This window comes from Bos javanicus, chromosome 17 (genome assembly GCF_032452875.1).
Source record: "Bos javanicus breed banteng chromosome 17, ARS-OSU_banteng_1.0, whole genome shotgun sequence".
Taxonomy (NCBI): Eukaryota; Metazoa; Chordata; class Mammalia; order Artiodactyla; family Bovidae; genus Bos; species Bos javanicus.
In genome coordinates this window covers 671319-687771 of record NC_083884.1, presented here as the reverse complement: position 1 = coordinate 687771, position 16453 = coordinate 671319, and the positions used below count along the sequence as shown (strand labels likewise).

The 16453-nt window shown below is 39.5% G+C and overlaps 1 pseudogene; it reads left to right on the top strand.

Annotated features, from left to right (window-relative positions):
• The first annotated feature begins 13352 nt into the window (after nucleotides 1-13352).
• On the top strand, nucleotides 13353-14331 carry LOC133228439 (olfactory receptor 5I1-like; annotated as a pseudogene).
• Nucleotides 14332-16453: the final 2122 nt, after the last annotated feature.

The following is a 16453-nucleotide window of genomic DNA, read 5'->3' as shown; positions in this document are numbered from 1 at the left end:
CCCATAATCTCTTAATAGGATAGCCAAGGACTTGAAATAAAATATAGCTAAACAAACTTTGAGTTAAATACAGAGTTTCAGGGCTTCCCTGGTGGTTCAGATGGTAAAGAATCATCTTGCAATGAGGGAGACCTGAGTTTGATCCCTGTCTTGGGAAGATCCCCTGGCAAAGGGAATGGCTACCCTCTCCAGTATTCTGGTCTAGAGAATTCCATGGACAGAGGAGCCTGGTCCATGAGGTAACAAAGAGTCAGACATGACTGCGTGACTTTCACTTTCACACACAGAGAGTTTCAACAAATACATAAAACCTGTAAAAAATGCACTGAAATTCTAGAGTGAAAGGTAAAAAGAAAGGGAATGAAATATAAGTGAAAAGAAAGTAAGATGAAAAATTAATGTGATTTGATTTACAGCAATTTGGACATGTGCAAAGAAATGCCAGTGAACTTGAATTTAAATTCTGGAAAAAAATAAAACCCATAAAGAGTATTTAAAAAATGATGTAAAAAAAGTCACAGCCTCAATAACAGGCATTGTCTAAAATTGCCTAAAATATGAATAACTGAAGGCCAAGTGTAAAGAAATAATTATAGTGATAGAATAATTTTCAAATTTGTTGGAAATCATGAATATATGTATTATAGTGAGCCCCTTTAGAATGAATAAGAGTAAAATCTATCACACCATCGTGAGACTGTTACAGAATGCAAGATTGTGTCCCTGATGCACAGTGAAGCCAAACACAGCTGAAACATCCTAGTTTGGAGCAGAGAAAGCTTGACTGCAGGGCCACGCAAGAACAGGTGCTTCATACTCCAAAAACATTTGGTACTCTTGCAAGCATTTAAACAAAGCATTTTTAAAGTCCAGATGAGGGAGAGGGTCGCAGTGTACATGATCAGCTCATGTACAATTATGTATTTGGTTGATTCTGAGGTAGCAGAGCAGCTGATATTATCAATCATTAGGTGCCAGTAGGTCTGGAAATCAAGCAGTTAATTTCTTCCACTTGGTAGTGGTCACTAGCATTTGAGGACTTCCCTGGTAGCTCAGATGGTAAAGGATCTGACTGTAAAGCAGGAGACCTGGGTTTGATCCTTGGGTCAGGAAGATTCCCTGGAAAAGGGAATGGAAACTCACTCCAGTATTCTTGCTTGGAAAATCCCATGGACAGAGGACCCTAGTGGGCTACAGTCCCAAAGAGTAGGACATGACTGAACTACTAACACTTGACTTCTTTAGCATCTGAAAAACCCAGGGAATGTGCATGAAATGGTATTATCTGGGTACTTCACAGAGGAGCTAGACAGAGGATTTCAGGGAGGTGCAACAGTAGTCCTGATCTGTTAGACAAATGACTACTTAAAGCTAAAATATTGACAGGGTAAGTTGGGATTATAATATAGATACAAGTATAATATATGACATCAATAACACCAAGAATGCAATCTGAGGAACTGGCAGTATACTGTTACAAGATTATGACATTTGTGAAACGTCAGGTGTGAAGTGCTTGACGTGAGACATGAAGTGGAATGTGGAAAGTTGTAAACAAAGATCAAAGTGGAACAATTTTAACTGTAGGCAAACATTGATAACTTGCACATTTTAAATTGTAAGCCCTGAAGCAATCACTGAAATGATAATAAAAAGTCAGAGCAAGATATCAAATGTAAAATATAAAACAATTAATTCCAAAATTGGCAGAAGAGCAGCAAAACAAAGGAATAAATGGAAACAAATAGGAATTTATAGAAAAAAGAAAAAAAGTTAAATATGGACTAAGCAGTCCAAATGAAAGGTAAACATTAAAATTTTAAAAAGCTATCTGTTCAATATCAGCCACCTTGAACTGCATTTTGAATAAACAGACTGAAAGTGATTGAAAGCAAAAGAAATGAAAGTGAGATAATTTCCATATAATAAATTGTTAATAAATATTTTTGAATGTGCAAAAATGGAGAGAAGAAAAAAATGAGATAAGGTATAAATAAGAAAGAAAGTGAAGTCATTCAGTCGTGTCCGACTCTTTTGAGATCTCATGGACTGTAGCCCACCAGGCTCCTCAGTCCATGGAATTTTCCAGGAAAGAGTACTGGAGTGGGTTGCCATTTCCTCCTCCAGGGGATCTTCCCAACCCAGGAATCAAACCCGGGTCTCCCACATTGCGGGCAAACGTTTTACCGTCTGAGCCACCAGGGAAGCAAGGTATAAGGAAAATGTATATATATTAGATATTAAAGAGGTCATCGTGCAAGTATGTTCAGCATGGGGTGTATGTGTGCTAAATTGCTTCAGTCATGTCAGATTCTTTGCGACTCTATGGATTATTGCTTTCCAGGTTCCTACGTCCGAGATTTCCCAGGCACGAAAACTGGAGTGGGTTTCCATGCCCTCCTCCAGGGCATCTTCCCAACCCAGGGATTGAACTCTGGGTCTCCTGCACTGGCAGGTGGGGTCTTTAGCACTAGCGCCCCCTAGAGTGTGTTCTGAGTATAAAGCAAATCTGTCAAAATCAGAAGCAAAGACAGCTCTCAAAGAACACTTTTGAAATAGAAAAGCATTTTTAAAGCAGCAGTAAGATGGGGAAAGATGGTGACTACAGCCATGAAATTAAAAGACGCTTACTCCTTGGAAGGAAAGTTATGACCAACCTAGATAGCGTTTTCAAAAGCAGAGACATTATTTTGCCAACAAAGGTTCGTCTAGTCAAGGCTATGGTTTTTCCTGTGGTCATGTATGGATGTGAAAGTTGGACTGTGAAGAAGGCTGAGTGCCGAAGAATTGATGCTTTTGAACTGTGGTGTTGGAGAAGACTCTTGAGAGTCCCTTGGACTGCAAGGAGATCCAACCAGTCCATTCTGAAGGAGATCAGCCCTGGGATTTCTTTGGAAGGAATGATGCTAAAGCTGAAAGTCCAGTACTTTGGCCACCTCATGCGAAGAGTTGACTCATTGGAAAAGACTCTGATGCTGGGAGGGATTGGGGGCAGGAGGAGAAGGGGACAACAGAGCATGAGATGGCTGGATGGCATCACTGACTCGATGGACATGAGTCTGAGTGAACTCCAGGAGTTGGTGATGGACAGGGAGGCCTGGCGTGCTGCGATTCATGGGGTCACCAAGAGTCAGACACGACTGAGTGACTGAACTGAACTGAACTGATGTAAATACAAAAAGTATATATGCAATGCATATGTAATCATATATATATTTATATTCACTGACAGGCTTCCTTGGAAGCTCAGTGGTAAAGAATCCACCTGCCAAGCAGAATATAAGGGTTCAATCCTTGGGTGGGGAAGATCCCCTGGAGAAGGAAATGGCCATCTTGCCTGGGAAATCCCATGGACAGAAGAGCTTGGCAGACTATAGTCCATGAGGTTGCAAAAGAGTCAGACATCACTTAGGGACTAAACAACAACAATGATATTCATTGACAGATTACAAAACGAAAGAAAGCCAGTATCCAAAAATTTTACTGGCAGGAATTAAGCTGATAGAGCTGCTCAGCTGCACATGTATGCTACGTTTCATGAAAAGGGACTTGTAACAAGGAGTTTGACTCCATATTTGATGTTTAACTGTGGACAGTTTTTAAAGCACACAGTTAAAACAGTTGAAATGTCCCAGTGTAAAATAAAAGACTTAAACTCTAAGTCTTAAGCCTTAAACTTAAGACTTAAACTCTAAGTCTTGAGCCTCTAATACTTAAACTCATTATATAAGAACCATTTGAAAGAAAAGGAGAATTTTGTTTGTTTGTTTGTTTTTTAGTAATTAGGGCTAGAAAGCTCCTTCCTCTTCTGTCTTCCCCGTCCTTCTGTAGCCGAACCAGCCTTTTGCAGCCCGAACCTGGGGAGTAGACTTTCTGGGCTGACCCTGGCAGCTTGTGGCTGGTGGGGCTGTGTAAAAAGCTAGGCCTGGCGAGCCTGCGCAGACCTGTCCACCGGCAGGCTCCCTGCACGCCCCCTCCTGGGGGCTGGCCTTGCACAGCCCCAGCTTCAGGCTGGGGATCATCTGGGAGAGAAAGGTCATAAGCTGGACCCTCCTGTAGTCAGAGGTGTTGGGGTTCCCAGCAGCCCTGGCCTCCCCAAGAAGGCAGGAGGACCTTTGCTTTGCCTTTGGTCAGGCCGCCTGGGCTCAGAAAGTACAGGCTGGTCCAGAGGCAGCGTGTTCCCAGTCCCAGGGTACAAGCTGCAGGGAACAGGGACGAAGGACTCATCCCCCCCCCCACCCATCCCCCCACCTGTCACCGAGGAGCCGCACAATGCTCTGGGGCCCTTGGTTTGTGTCCTTGCTTTGTCTTCCACCTTCATCCATCCCCTTTCTCCAGATCAAGTTGATTCAGGAAGAGGGGGGATTAGGTCCCAACACCTCCAGGTAAGAACCTACAACCCAGTTTGGCCGGTCCATAAAATGGAAATAATGAATGACACCATATGATCACAACCTTTACACTGTAGCCCCAGCTACGAAGGCTCCATAGGCAATAACAATGAAATTACTGACTTCATTCCATTAACAAGTATCAAGTATTTTGCAGCCATAGATTTAGCTAATATATTCTGTTCAGTGCCTATTTTGACTGCCTCTCAGAGGAAGTTTGCTTTCACCTCTAAAGGGACACAAGACACTTTACTTGACTACTCATAGGGTATCTCAGTAGCTTGGCCATCTCATACAATTTTTTCAAGATATTAACTGGATTCAACTCCTTCTGGAAATATGGATATGACATTGTGTATAAACAGATTCAGGCTTCCCCAGTGGCTCAGCAGTAAAGAGTCTGCCTGCTGAGCTGCAGGAGATGCAGGTTCAGTCCCTGGGTCAGGAAGATCCCTAGGGGAGAGTATGGCAATCCACTCCAGTGTTCTTTCCTAGAGAATCCCATAGACAAAGGAGTCTGGTTAGCTGCAGTTCAGGTCAGAAAGAGTCGGACACGACTGCAGCAACTTAGGACTCATGCACATAAAGGGATTCATTTGACAAATTCATTTAGGACCATGGGAGGAGGTCATCTGGAGAAGATGACATCTGATTGACTGGCACACTGGACCTACATGCTCCTCACCCTCTCCCTTGTCTTTAGAATGTATCTTCTGTCCATCATTCCTTCAGTGAGAGATATTTTCAAAGACCACACACGCAGTCTTGAGAGAGAAACTTGCTGTTGAGACCATCTGGACAGTATACATGCTTGAAGCTGGTTAAGACCTCTATATAAATATTTAAAATTCTGACTGGTGGGTATTGAGATCTACTTGTCTCACAGCCTCCCATGAAAAGCCCTGTATGTGAGACTATAAGCAATGATTTGATGCTTATTCTAGAACATGAGTTCAACTTTAATTCAGTTGTATTTTACTGACCTGCTGTAAAATTAATTCAACTTATTGGGATATCAGGGCTTCCCCAGTAGTTCAGTGATAAAGAATCCACCTACAGTGCAGGAGACCCAGGTTTGATCACTGGGTCAGCAAGATCCCCTGGAGGAGGAAATGGCAACCCACTCTGGTATTCTTGCCTAGAGAATTCCATGAAAAGAGGAGCCTGGTGGGTTACAGTCCATGGGGTTGCAAAGAGTCAGACATGAGTTAGAGATGAAACAAGAACAAGAATATTTGGGTATTGACACCAAAGATGAGAAGAATCAGGACATTTTATTTGATGATGGTTTATTGGAACCCAAGAGTCACAGTTTCCTGCACAGAGAGAAGTATTATCAATTGACCAGGGAATGAGAGAATTTATTAAAAGAAAATTTAAATTTCTGAAAAAAAGCATATATAAACGGTGAGAAACAGTACTAACATAATTGGAAATCTCAATTACACAAAGATCTTTAAGAACATTGAAAGTTTATTTTTCAGGACTGACTCAGAGGCATACTAACTAGATTAGATAGTTGTCTCTGGTGCCATCTATTGTCTGAAAGATGTAAGAATTCTAGGTTCTACAGTATATGGAAAACATTTTTTAAGTTCATTCCTCTAAAGCAGTGCCAATGTGAAAGAGCCTTTGCTAGGAAAGTCTGTTTTCTTAAGGCTGGTTCATGGTGAGCATTTAAGTATTTGAGTGGAAGTAGCATATATTTTCCACTGTTTCCCCATCTATTTCCCATGGAAAATAGTTGGGGAAATAGTGGAAACAGTGTCAGACTTTATTTTTTTGGGCTCCAAAATCATTGCAGATGGTGATTGCACCATGAAATTAAAAGATGCTTACTCCTTGAAAGGAAAGTTATGACCAACCTAGATAGCATATTAAAAAGCAGAGACATTACTTTGCCAACAAAGTTCCATCTAATCAAGGCTATGGTTTTTCCAGTGGTCATGTATGGATGTGAAAGTTGGAATGTGAAGAAAGCTGAGCGCCAAAGAATTGATGCTTTGGAACTGTGGTGGGGGCAGGAGGAGAAGGGGATGACAGAGGATGAAATGGCTGGATGGCACCACTGACTCGATGGACATGAGTTTGGGTGAACTCCGGGAGTTAGTGATGGACAGGGAGGACTGGTGAACTGCATTTCATGGGGTCGCAAAGAGTCGGACATGACTGAGCGACTGAACTGAACTGAACTGAGCATATATTTTCTTGATGACCTCCTTTACCACATTAGTTGCAAGTTCCAAACCAAGATCCTTAACACAAACCCTTTTGACCTTGTCACTTTTCATCCAATTCTTTGCTTTTAAAAATTCAATGTATCAACAAATCCATTCAATAAGTTGCTAACTTAGATGTGTTTTTCAATTCTATTTTATTTTCTAAGGTTTCCAATCATTTGTGGAATGTCTCCCAACTTTTGTCATTTTCAATTTTATTTGACAATTTTCTTTAGGATGTTTTTAGAATTATTTTTAAATTCTTGCTTGCCAACTCTGTTTTGGTTCAATGTGTATTTGCTTTTGGCATTTTCCCTCTTGTATGGGAGTAAAATCTTTCCTGTTACCATGCTTAGTAATTTGTTTATTACATGCCATACAGACTACAAAGATGTTCTACAGGATTTCTCAAATTAATGAAGCTTCAATTATTTTTCTGATGCAATTAATAGTGATAAGCTCCATTCAATAGAAAACTGATTCTTTTGGTTTTGGCAACATGTACTGTATCTCCAGTTCACCCCTCTTACTAGGGCACAGTGATCTGGGACTTTCACATAAGTGCTTGAGCTTTTTTAGTCTCTTTAGCATGAAAGTAATATAGAATTGTCTACTCTTGTATTTCAGAGGTTTTTGACATATCTTTAACCCATTACCCCAAGCAATTTTAAATTTGGAAGATGCTGTGAAGGGAAGACAGCTCTGTATTTGTAACCATGTAAATTTCCAGTTTGGGTGCTCTAAGTTCACTTCAGTTCTGTCACTCAGTCATGTCTGACTCTTTGAGACCCCATGAATCCCAGGACATCAGGCCTCCCTGTCCATCACCAACTCCTGGAGTTGACTCAAACTCATGTCCATCGAGTCAGTGACACCATCCAGCCATCTCACCCTATGTCATCCCCTTCTCCTCCTGCCCCAGTCTCTCCCAGCATCAGGGTCCTTTCCAATGAGTCAACTCTTCACATGAGGTGGCCAAAGTACTGGAGTTCCAGCTTTAGTATCAGGCCTTCCAAGGAATACTCAGGACTGATCTCCTTTAGGATGGAGTGGTCGGACCTCCTTGCAGTCCAAGGGACTCTCAAGAGTCTTCTCCAACACCACAGTTCAAAAGCATCAATTCTTCAGTGCTCAGCTTTCTTCACAGTCCAACTCTCACATCCATACATGACCACTGGAAAAACCATAGCCTTGACTAGATGGACCTTTGTTGGCAAAGTAATGTCTCTGCTTTTGAATATGCTATCTAGGTTGGTCATAACTTTCCTTCCAAGGAGTAAGTGTGTTTTAATTTCATGGCACTGTCACCATGTGCAGTGATTTTGGAGCCCCCAACAATAAAGTCTGACACTGTTTCCCCATCTGTTTCCCATGAAGTGATGGGACCAGATGCCATGATCTTAGTTTTCTGAATGTTGAGCTTTAAGCCAACTTTTTCACTCTCCTCTTCCACTTTCATCAAAAGGCTTTTTAGCTCCTCTTCACTTTCTGCCATAAGGATGGTGTCATCTGCATATCTGAGATTATTGGTATTTCTCCCGGCAATCTTGATTCCAGCTTGTGCTTCTTCCAGCCCAGCGTTTCTCATGATGTACTCTGCATAGAAGTTAAATAAGCAGGGTGACAATATACAGCCTTGACGTACTCCTTTTCCTATTTGGAACCAGTCTGTTGTTCCATGTCCAGTTCTAACTGTTGCTTCCTGACCTGCATACAGATTTCTCAAAAGGCAGGTCAGGTGGTCTGGTATTCCCATCTCTTTCAGAATTTTCCACAGTTTCTTGTGATCCACACAGTGAAAGGCTTTGGCATAGTCAATAAAGCAGAAATAGATGTTTTTTATGGAACTCCCTTGCTTTTGCAGTGATCCAGCAAATGTTGGCAATTTGATCTCTGGTTCCTCTGCCTTTTCTAAAACCAGCTTGAACATCTGGAAGTTCATGGTTCACGTACTGCTGAAGCCTGGCTTGGAGAATTTTGATCATTACTTTACTAGCAAGTGAGATGAGTGCAATTGTGTGGTAGTTTGAGCATTCTTTGGCATTGCCTTTCTTTGGGATTGGAATAAAAACTGATCTTTTCCAGTCCTGTGGCCACTGCTGAGTTTTCCAAATTTGCTGGCATATTGAATGCAGCACTTTCACAGCATCATCTTTCAGGATTTGAAATAGCTCAACTGGAATTCCATCACCTCCACTAGCTTTGTTCGTAGTGATGCTTTCTAAGGCCCACTTGACTTCACATTCCAGGATGTCTGGCTTTAGGTGAGTGATCACACCATCGTGATTATCTGGGTCATGAAGATCTTTGTTGTACCATTCTTCTGTGTATTCTTGCCATCTCTTCTTAATATCTTCTGTTTCTGTTAGGTCCATACCATTTCTGTCCTTTATCGAGTCCATCTTTGCATGGGATGTTCCCTTGGTATCTCTAATTTACTGTGTAATTACCAAAAGTTCTGCAAGTTTTTCTGAAAGCAGCTGAAATATCATTGTTTTAGTGAAACTCTCATACAAAAAGCACATAAGAACAATCAAGTTAGTGATGAAAAACTGTATTTACTAACTGGGATGGTTTTGCCTCCTTTTGATGCTCTTAGGCATAAGACTCTTATTTAAAAGTCCTTCTGGGACTTTCCTGGTGGTACAGTGGTTAAGAGTCCACCTGCCACTACAGAGGACATGGGTTCAATCCCTGGTCCAGGAAGATAACCATAAGCCACATTCCATCTAAGCTGTGCACGCAACTGCTGAACCTGTGATATTAGAGCCCATGGTCTGCAACAGAAAGTAGCCCCACTCTCTGCAACTAGAGAAAGCCCATGCACAGCAAGGAAGATCCTGCACAGCCAAAAGTAAATAGACAGGTAGATAGATAATTTTTAAAAATGAAGTCCTTTCATCTTCTCAGAAAGCACCTACGATAACAGCTTCTATAGCAGCCCCCGCTGTTCTCACCCTTCAGTGCAACAAAAAATATTACATTTTAGTGCTGAGGGTATCAAGTAACAATTTTAGGAACTTGCATGTGGTTTTTGAAAGAATTTAAATGAGAGTTACATTTTAAAATATATGAACTATTTAAAAGAACCTCTACAGTATTAGAGTGTAGGACTCTAGTGGGATTTCAAGTGTCAGAAAAAAACAACCACAATATTACTGAGAGTAAAAATTGCCTCTTCAAACTAACAGAATTGGTATTGTAATTATGAAGTTGTTTCAAAATAATAATTCACAATAACCTACTAATTATTCCCTAAAAATCTCTTAGAAATGAACATGTTTGGAATCTTCAGTTATTATGTTTCTAATGACTTGAGAATGTATATAAAAGTCCTTGGTTCTATTGGTGAAATTATTCATCTAGGTAATGGAAAATGTTTCCTTCTTTGGTGAGTAGCTTCTGTGTTTACCATATTGTCTTTATTGATGCAAAAATAGACTCTTATGGATCTGAGACCATTGACATGTGTCAAAATAGTTACAAAATCATATGTATTAGCATACTGCTGCTGCTAAGTCGCTTCAGTCGTGTCCGACTCTATGCGACCCCATAGATGTAAGCCTGCCAGGCTACCCCGTCCCTGGGATTCTCCAGGCAAGAACACTGGAGTGGGTTGCCATTTCATCTACCTGTGTCATTCTTCTATAGCTTCTACAGGGATCTGAGACACTTACCTTGTTTAAATAATTTTTGTTTGTTAACAGAAATAAACTGAAACATGATTGGCTACCTGATAGTTTCAATTAATTTATTTTCTATTCTAACATTGTTTTGCTATATATTTATGAAAAATTTAGTGAATCACTTCAGTTTGATTGAATCTTTTTGGTCATTCCCATTGAAAGCAAGAATCCAAGATTCACTCTCATCTCTGACTTCTCCCCTCGTGCTTCTCTTCTCACTCACATTTCTCTACATGGATGGTGGTGGTGGTGATGGAGGTGATTTAGTTACTAAGTCGTTTTCGACTCTTTGCAATCCTATGGACTGTGGCCCCGCCCAGCCCCTCTGTCCATTGTATTTCCCAGGTAAGAATACTAGAATGGGTTGCCAATTCTTTCACCAGGGAATCTTCCTGACCAGGGATCAAACCCAGGTCTCCTGAATTGTAGGCATTCTCCTGCATTGTAGGCAGATTCTTTAAGGGTGGAGCCACCAGGGAAACCCTTCTTAGTCTATTGGAAGGGATGCTCGCTGTGAGTCCCCGAGAGTAATGGACTGTGTTTTCAGGAAATAACTGCACTGCCTTCAGCAAGTCTGCACCACAGCATGTCGTTCTGCACTGCCTTCAGCAAGTCTGCACCACAGCATGTCGTTCTGCACTGCCTTCAGCAAGTCTGCACCACAGCATGTCTCATGGAGACCGCACTGTTAATTCTCTAACCACCTTCATGGTTGTCCTCGTGAGCCTTGACTTCACACATATCTGAATTTGAATTGTACCTGTCAACTACTTGCAGACTGACTCGGAACATTAAGCTTCAACGTCCCCATGCAACATATGGAATCAATAATGAGAATCTAGCTTACACAGCCAATCTGTCTTGAAGTTTTGGAGACAGGAGCCTGGGCTCCAATCCTATTTTCATCACGTCTTAGCTCTCCAGCTCTCTGTGCTTTAGCTTCTTCAACTGTAACAGAAAGACGACAGTGACAGCAACTGCTATGATACTTTGTTAGCATACTTTTGTGTGACAAGTAAATAAATTATATGTAAAGTGTTTAGAATATTGCATTTCACATCACAATCATTATATAAATGATAACTATTATTTAAAAAATCTAGTGACATAGTTCTAATTATTAGCTAGGGATAAGCGAGAGCAGTGGGCTTGTTTCTGTTGTTGTTTAGTAGTTAAGCCGTGTCCAACTCTTTGTGACCCCATGGAACTGTAGCCCATCAGGCCTCTCTGTCCATGAGATTCTCCAGGCAAGGATACTGGAGTGGGTTCCCATTTCCTTCTCTAGAAGGTCTTCCCAGATCAGGGATTGAACCCACATCTCCTGCTTTGGCAAGTGGATTCTTTACTGCTGAGCAGAGAGCAGTGGAGTAATTGAAACTAATCTTCACTGTTTACCTATTATTTGCTAGTCTATCTAAAGTGAGACAGCAAAAAAAGTATAGATAGATAGTTTTCCTAATTTAACCTGGCAGAGAAACCATGTGAAATACTGTTGTCATTATTATAGTAAAATTTTAAATATATATATAATGTAATATGTAATAATATACATATAGTGTATGTATTAAGTATAGCAGATTCTCTCTCTCTCTCTCTCTCTCTCTCTCTCTCTCTATATATATATATATATATATATATATATATATATATATACACACATATGTATTATACACACACACACACATAATTGTGCAAGGTCATACAAGTGCAAGTGCAAGTGGCTAATATGAGATTCTAACCAAATGCTTATTAACTTTAAATTTAGGTCTTATCATTTCTGAACACTCTGATTACCTTGAAAACAGGTAAAATAAGAATAAATTACCTACTATCCTAACAAGGTACTGCATCTCATTCACACTCTTTGAGGTAATAACATAAGACAGCATCCTAACCCTTCTAATTCTCTTAGACTTTTCTGTGCCTGTGTTATAGTATACTTTTAGTGATTAGATGATATTACAACAATGAAGTTCTTAGCCCTGTATTGTCTCAATAATTTTATATAAGTGAGAGAATGACCCCAACCATTTGTTCTAGCCGACTGTGGCAGTAGTAACAAAGCTCATTGGAGGTTTCATTTGCTCATTTTATAGATTTCCAAGTCATCATTCAAGGTTACAATAAAAAGTCATATTTCAAAGTCATGTTCAAATTCTCCTTGCTTCCAGAAATTTTCTGAGGTTACAGAAACAGAAATTGACAAAATTCTTAGGCTCAACATCCTGAATTATACTAGGATAAAAATTAAACGCAGCTATTTGTGTTTGCTCACATATATAATTAGTGAGGAGGCTATATAGAGTAATTTTTAAAGATGAGAAGTTAACACTAATTTTTTAACCACTTTACTCAGTCATCTTATATTTATGATGTGCTTACTAGAAGCCAAGAATGATAAAGAATGCCAAAGAGAAAAGCAGTTAATTACTTTAACTTCCTTGACTTAGTGTCTTGAGAGGATTTAAGGACTTGCCTTAAACTCATCACTTTCTAAAACATGCTCTCAGCTGATGTTTACTGACATTTGCTTTAATTTCACTAATATCATTTTTGCTTTTATTATTTTTTGTAATAGCTGAAGAATATTTCATTGCATCACTCTAATCACAGTCAAGAGTACAACACACTGCTATCTATTAAATACTGGACAGAGGAGTACATTGTTCTAGAGTTATCATTGCAAAATGTATTCAAGTTAACATACTTTTAATAACAGATATATTTTTCCTCTTATCATCATTTCATTTATTACTTCATTACTCATTTACTCCTCTGTAGTAGCTATAGGTCTATACTTGAGAATTAAAAAGTAAGAAATATGAGATGTTATCTGCACATGTCTGTCCAGTGGAAGAACTAGCTATTAATCAAACAAAATAAAACTATCAACCATGAGATAAAGCTACCAAATTCTGAAATATGTTCCTCAGAATTTATATTTGGAAGGAGATTTGGTCTGGGACTTTTGACTTGATTGCTTGTTTGTTGAAACAATAAAATAACCTTATAATTATATCTATATTTTTTTCTCTATCAACATAGTATCTCAGGATGTTAGAATTATCATAAGAAGAAAACAGCACAGAATATGGACTTTTTAGATGGAAACTATACCTTGGTGACTGAGTTTATTCTGTTAGGGTTTTCAACTCTCCCTGAACTGCAGATTGTCTTGGGTCTCCTGTTTCTGACTTTGTACTCTATGATTTTAATGGGGAACATTGGATTGATGATGTTAATCAGGGTTGATCTGCACCTTCAAACCCCCATGTATTTTTTCCTTAGTAACCTATCCTTTGTAGACCTTTGTTATTCTTCAGTTATCATTTCCAAAATGCTTGTCAACTTCCTCTCAGAACAAGTCAATTTCCTATCACAGCTGTGCCCTGCAGTTCTATTTCTTCTGTACTTTTGCAGATACCGAATCCTTTATCTTGGCTGCCATGTCTTGGCGACCGCTATGTCGCCATCTGTAACCCTTTACTGTACACGGCTGTGATGTCTCAGGGCATCTGCATGTGGTTGATCATCTTGTCATACTCTGGAGGCAATATGAGTTCCCTGGTGCACACATCCTTTGCGTTTATTCTGAAATACTGTGATAGAAATGTCATTAATCGTTTTTTCTGTGACCTCCCTCTCTTGCCTAAGTTATTGTGCACAGACACGTCACTTAATGAGTGGCTTCTCTCCACATATGGCAGCTCAGTGAAAATTATCTGCTTCATCATCATCATAATCTCCTACTTTTACATTCTCCTCTCAGTCTTAAAGATCCGTTCTTCCAGCGGGAGGAAGAAGACCTTCTCTATGTGTGCTTCTCACCTGACATCCTTGGCCATCTACCAGGGAACTCTGCTCTTCATTTACTCATGACCCAGATACGTGTATTCTCCCAACACTGATAAAATCATCTCAGTGTTCTACACCATCATCATCCCAGTGCTGAATCCCTTGATTTATAGTTTGAGAAACAAAGACATAAAAGACGCTGCTAAAAAAGTCTTAAAATGAAAGATAAATCCCTCCTGAGATATAAGGTTCCAGGATTCAACTAAATCCCTGATTACAAACTCCAGCTGTGTGTATGCCCAGTTGTGTCCAACTCTTTGCGACCCCATGGACTATAACCTGCCAGGCTGTTTTGTCCTTGGAATTATCCAGACAAGAATACTGGAGTGGGTTGCCATTTCCTCCTCCAGGGAATCTTCCTCACTCAGAGATGGAACCTGTATCTCTTGCTTATCCTGCATTGACAGGTGGATTCTTTACCCCTGCAGTGCCTGGGACAAACTGTAGCTAAGAACCAGCAACAACCTTGCCAGCACATACTCAACTTCTCACACAAACATTTTATTAAACACTTGTTTTCACAGAGCCAAACACAGTTCATAGCCCCCAGATAAAGGAAACATTTACAAGTTTCAAAATTGCTGCAAACTAATAGTTGGATAACTTTCCAACTATTCAGTTCAGTTTAGTCATTCAGTCATGTCTGACTCTTTGCAACCCCATGGACTGCAGGATGCCAGGCTTCCCTGCCCATCACCAACTCCTGTAGCTTGTTCAAACTCATGTCCATCAAATTGATGATGCCATCCAACCATCTCATCCTCTGTTGTCTCCTTCTCTTCCTGCCTTCAATCTTTCCCAACTATGGGGTCTTTTCTAATGAGTCAGTTCTTCATATCAGGTGACCAAAGTATTGGAGCTTCAGCTTCAGCATCAGTCCTTCTGATGAATATTCCTTTATTACTGACTGGTTTGATCTTCTTACAGGCCAAGGGATTATCAAGAGTATTCTCCAACATGACAGTTCAAAAGCATCAATTCTTTGGCACTCAGATTTCTTTATGGTCCATCTTTCACATCCATACATGACCACTGGAAAAGCTATAGCTTTGACTCGATGGACCTTTGTTGCTAAAGTAATGTCTCTGCTTTTTAATATGCTGTCTAGGTTTGTCATGATTTTTCTTCCATGGAGCAAGCGTCTTTTAATTTCATGGCTGCAGTCACCATCTGCAGTGATTTTGGAGCCCAAGAAAATAAAGTCTGTCACTTCCAACCATTAGGAGCTGGGAGTTAATTCTAGAACAGATTGTATTAGGTTGTCTTAAAAGATATAGTAAGAACCTCAGAGATTGTGTCTGTGTGTGTTTTCCTGTGCAGAATATCTCATTAACAAGATTGCATTTATGAAATTACCGGATTAGGGAGGAAGCCATCTTGGTTTCTGTGCTATCTCTTGTACCCAACTAGTCAATTGCACTTTGATCAAGTTACTTATTTTTTCTGTCTCAATTGTCTGACCTGTAAAATGAGGAGAGTATAGTACCTACATCAGTCACTGTTGTATGTTTGACTAAATGATGAGAATCAAGCCTGAATCATTTTAAACACTTGATAGATCTTAAATACATATATTTCTTTAATCAATTAAAATACATAAAGTGCAACAAGATGGTGTGAGGCAGGGGTGCTAGCAATACAAAATCAAATAGCTTTTCTTAAGTGCTGTCCTATAACAGCTCAAGAACCTTCTATACCCAATCTAATCCAAATTAATTTGAAAACTTTTTCTAAGTGGCATCTTGTAGTCTAAAGGTTAATTGCAAACAGAGTATTTGTTTTCCTCCCTATCTTTTATTTTTTTGTGTGAAAGCATTACTGAAAGTATGGAACATCCTTCTCTGGTATCTCAGAAACACGATGAGCGACTGAGCATATAACCTGTGTCTTCAATGGCTGGTCAACTGACATGACATTGGGAAGCACCACAGAGAACATTCACTTGAAGCCTGGACATAAAAAGACATGTATAATTGCAAAATATATTTCTATAACTTATGTTTTTGCTGTTTATTATTATTTTCATCAGTATTATCTATTATATCATTATTTAATAGCCATTTATATATCTGTTGGTGAGGTATCTGTTCAAATCATGTCCCTATTTTTAAATGGGTTGTTTTTATTATTATTTATTTATTTTTATTATTTATAAACATTTTTGTATAGTCTAGCTACAAATTCTTTGTTGAAAAAATGTTTTGCAAATATTTTCTTCACTTCATCTATAAATCTAACATCTCTATATTACATAATAATACATGGCATTACATAATAATACAAAACATTAAAAATGATTTCA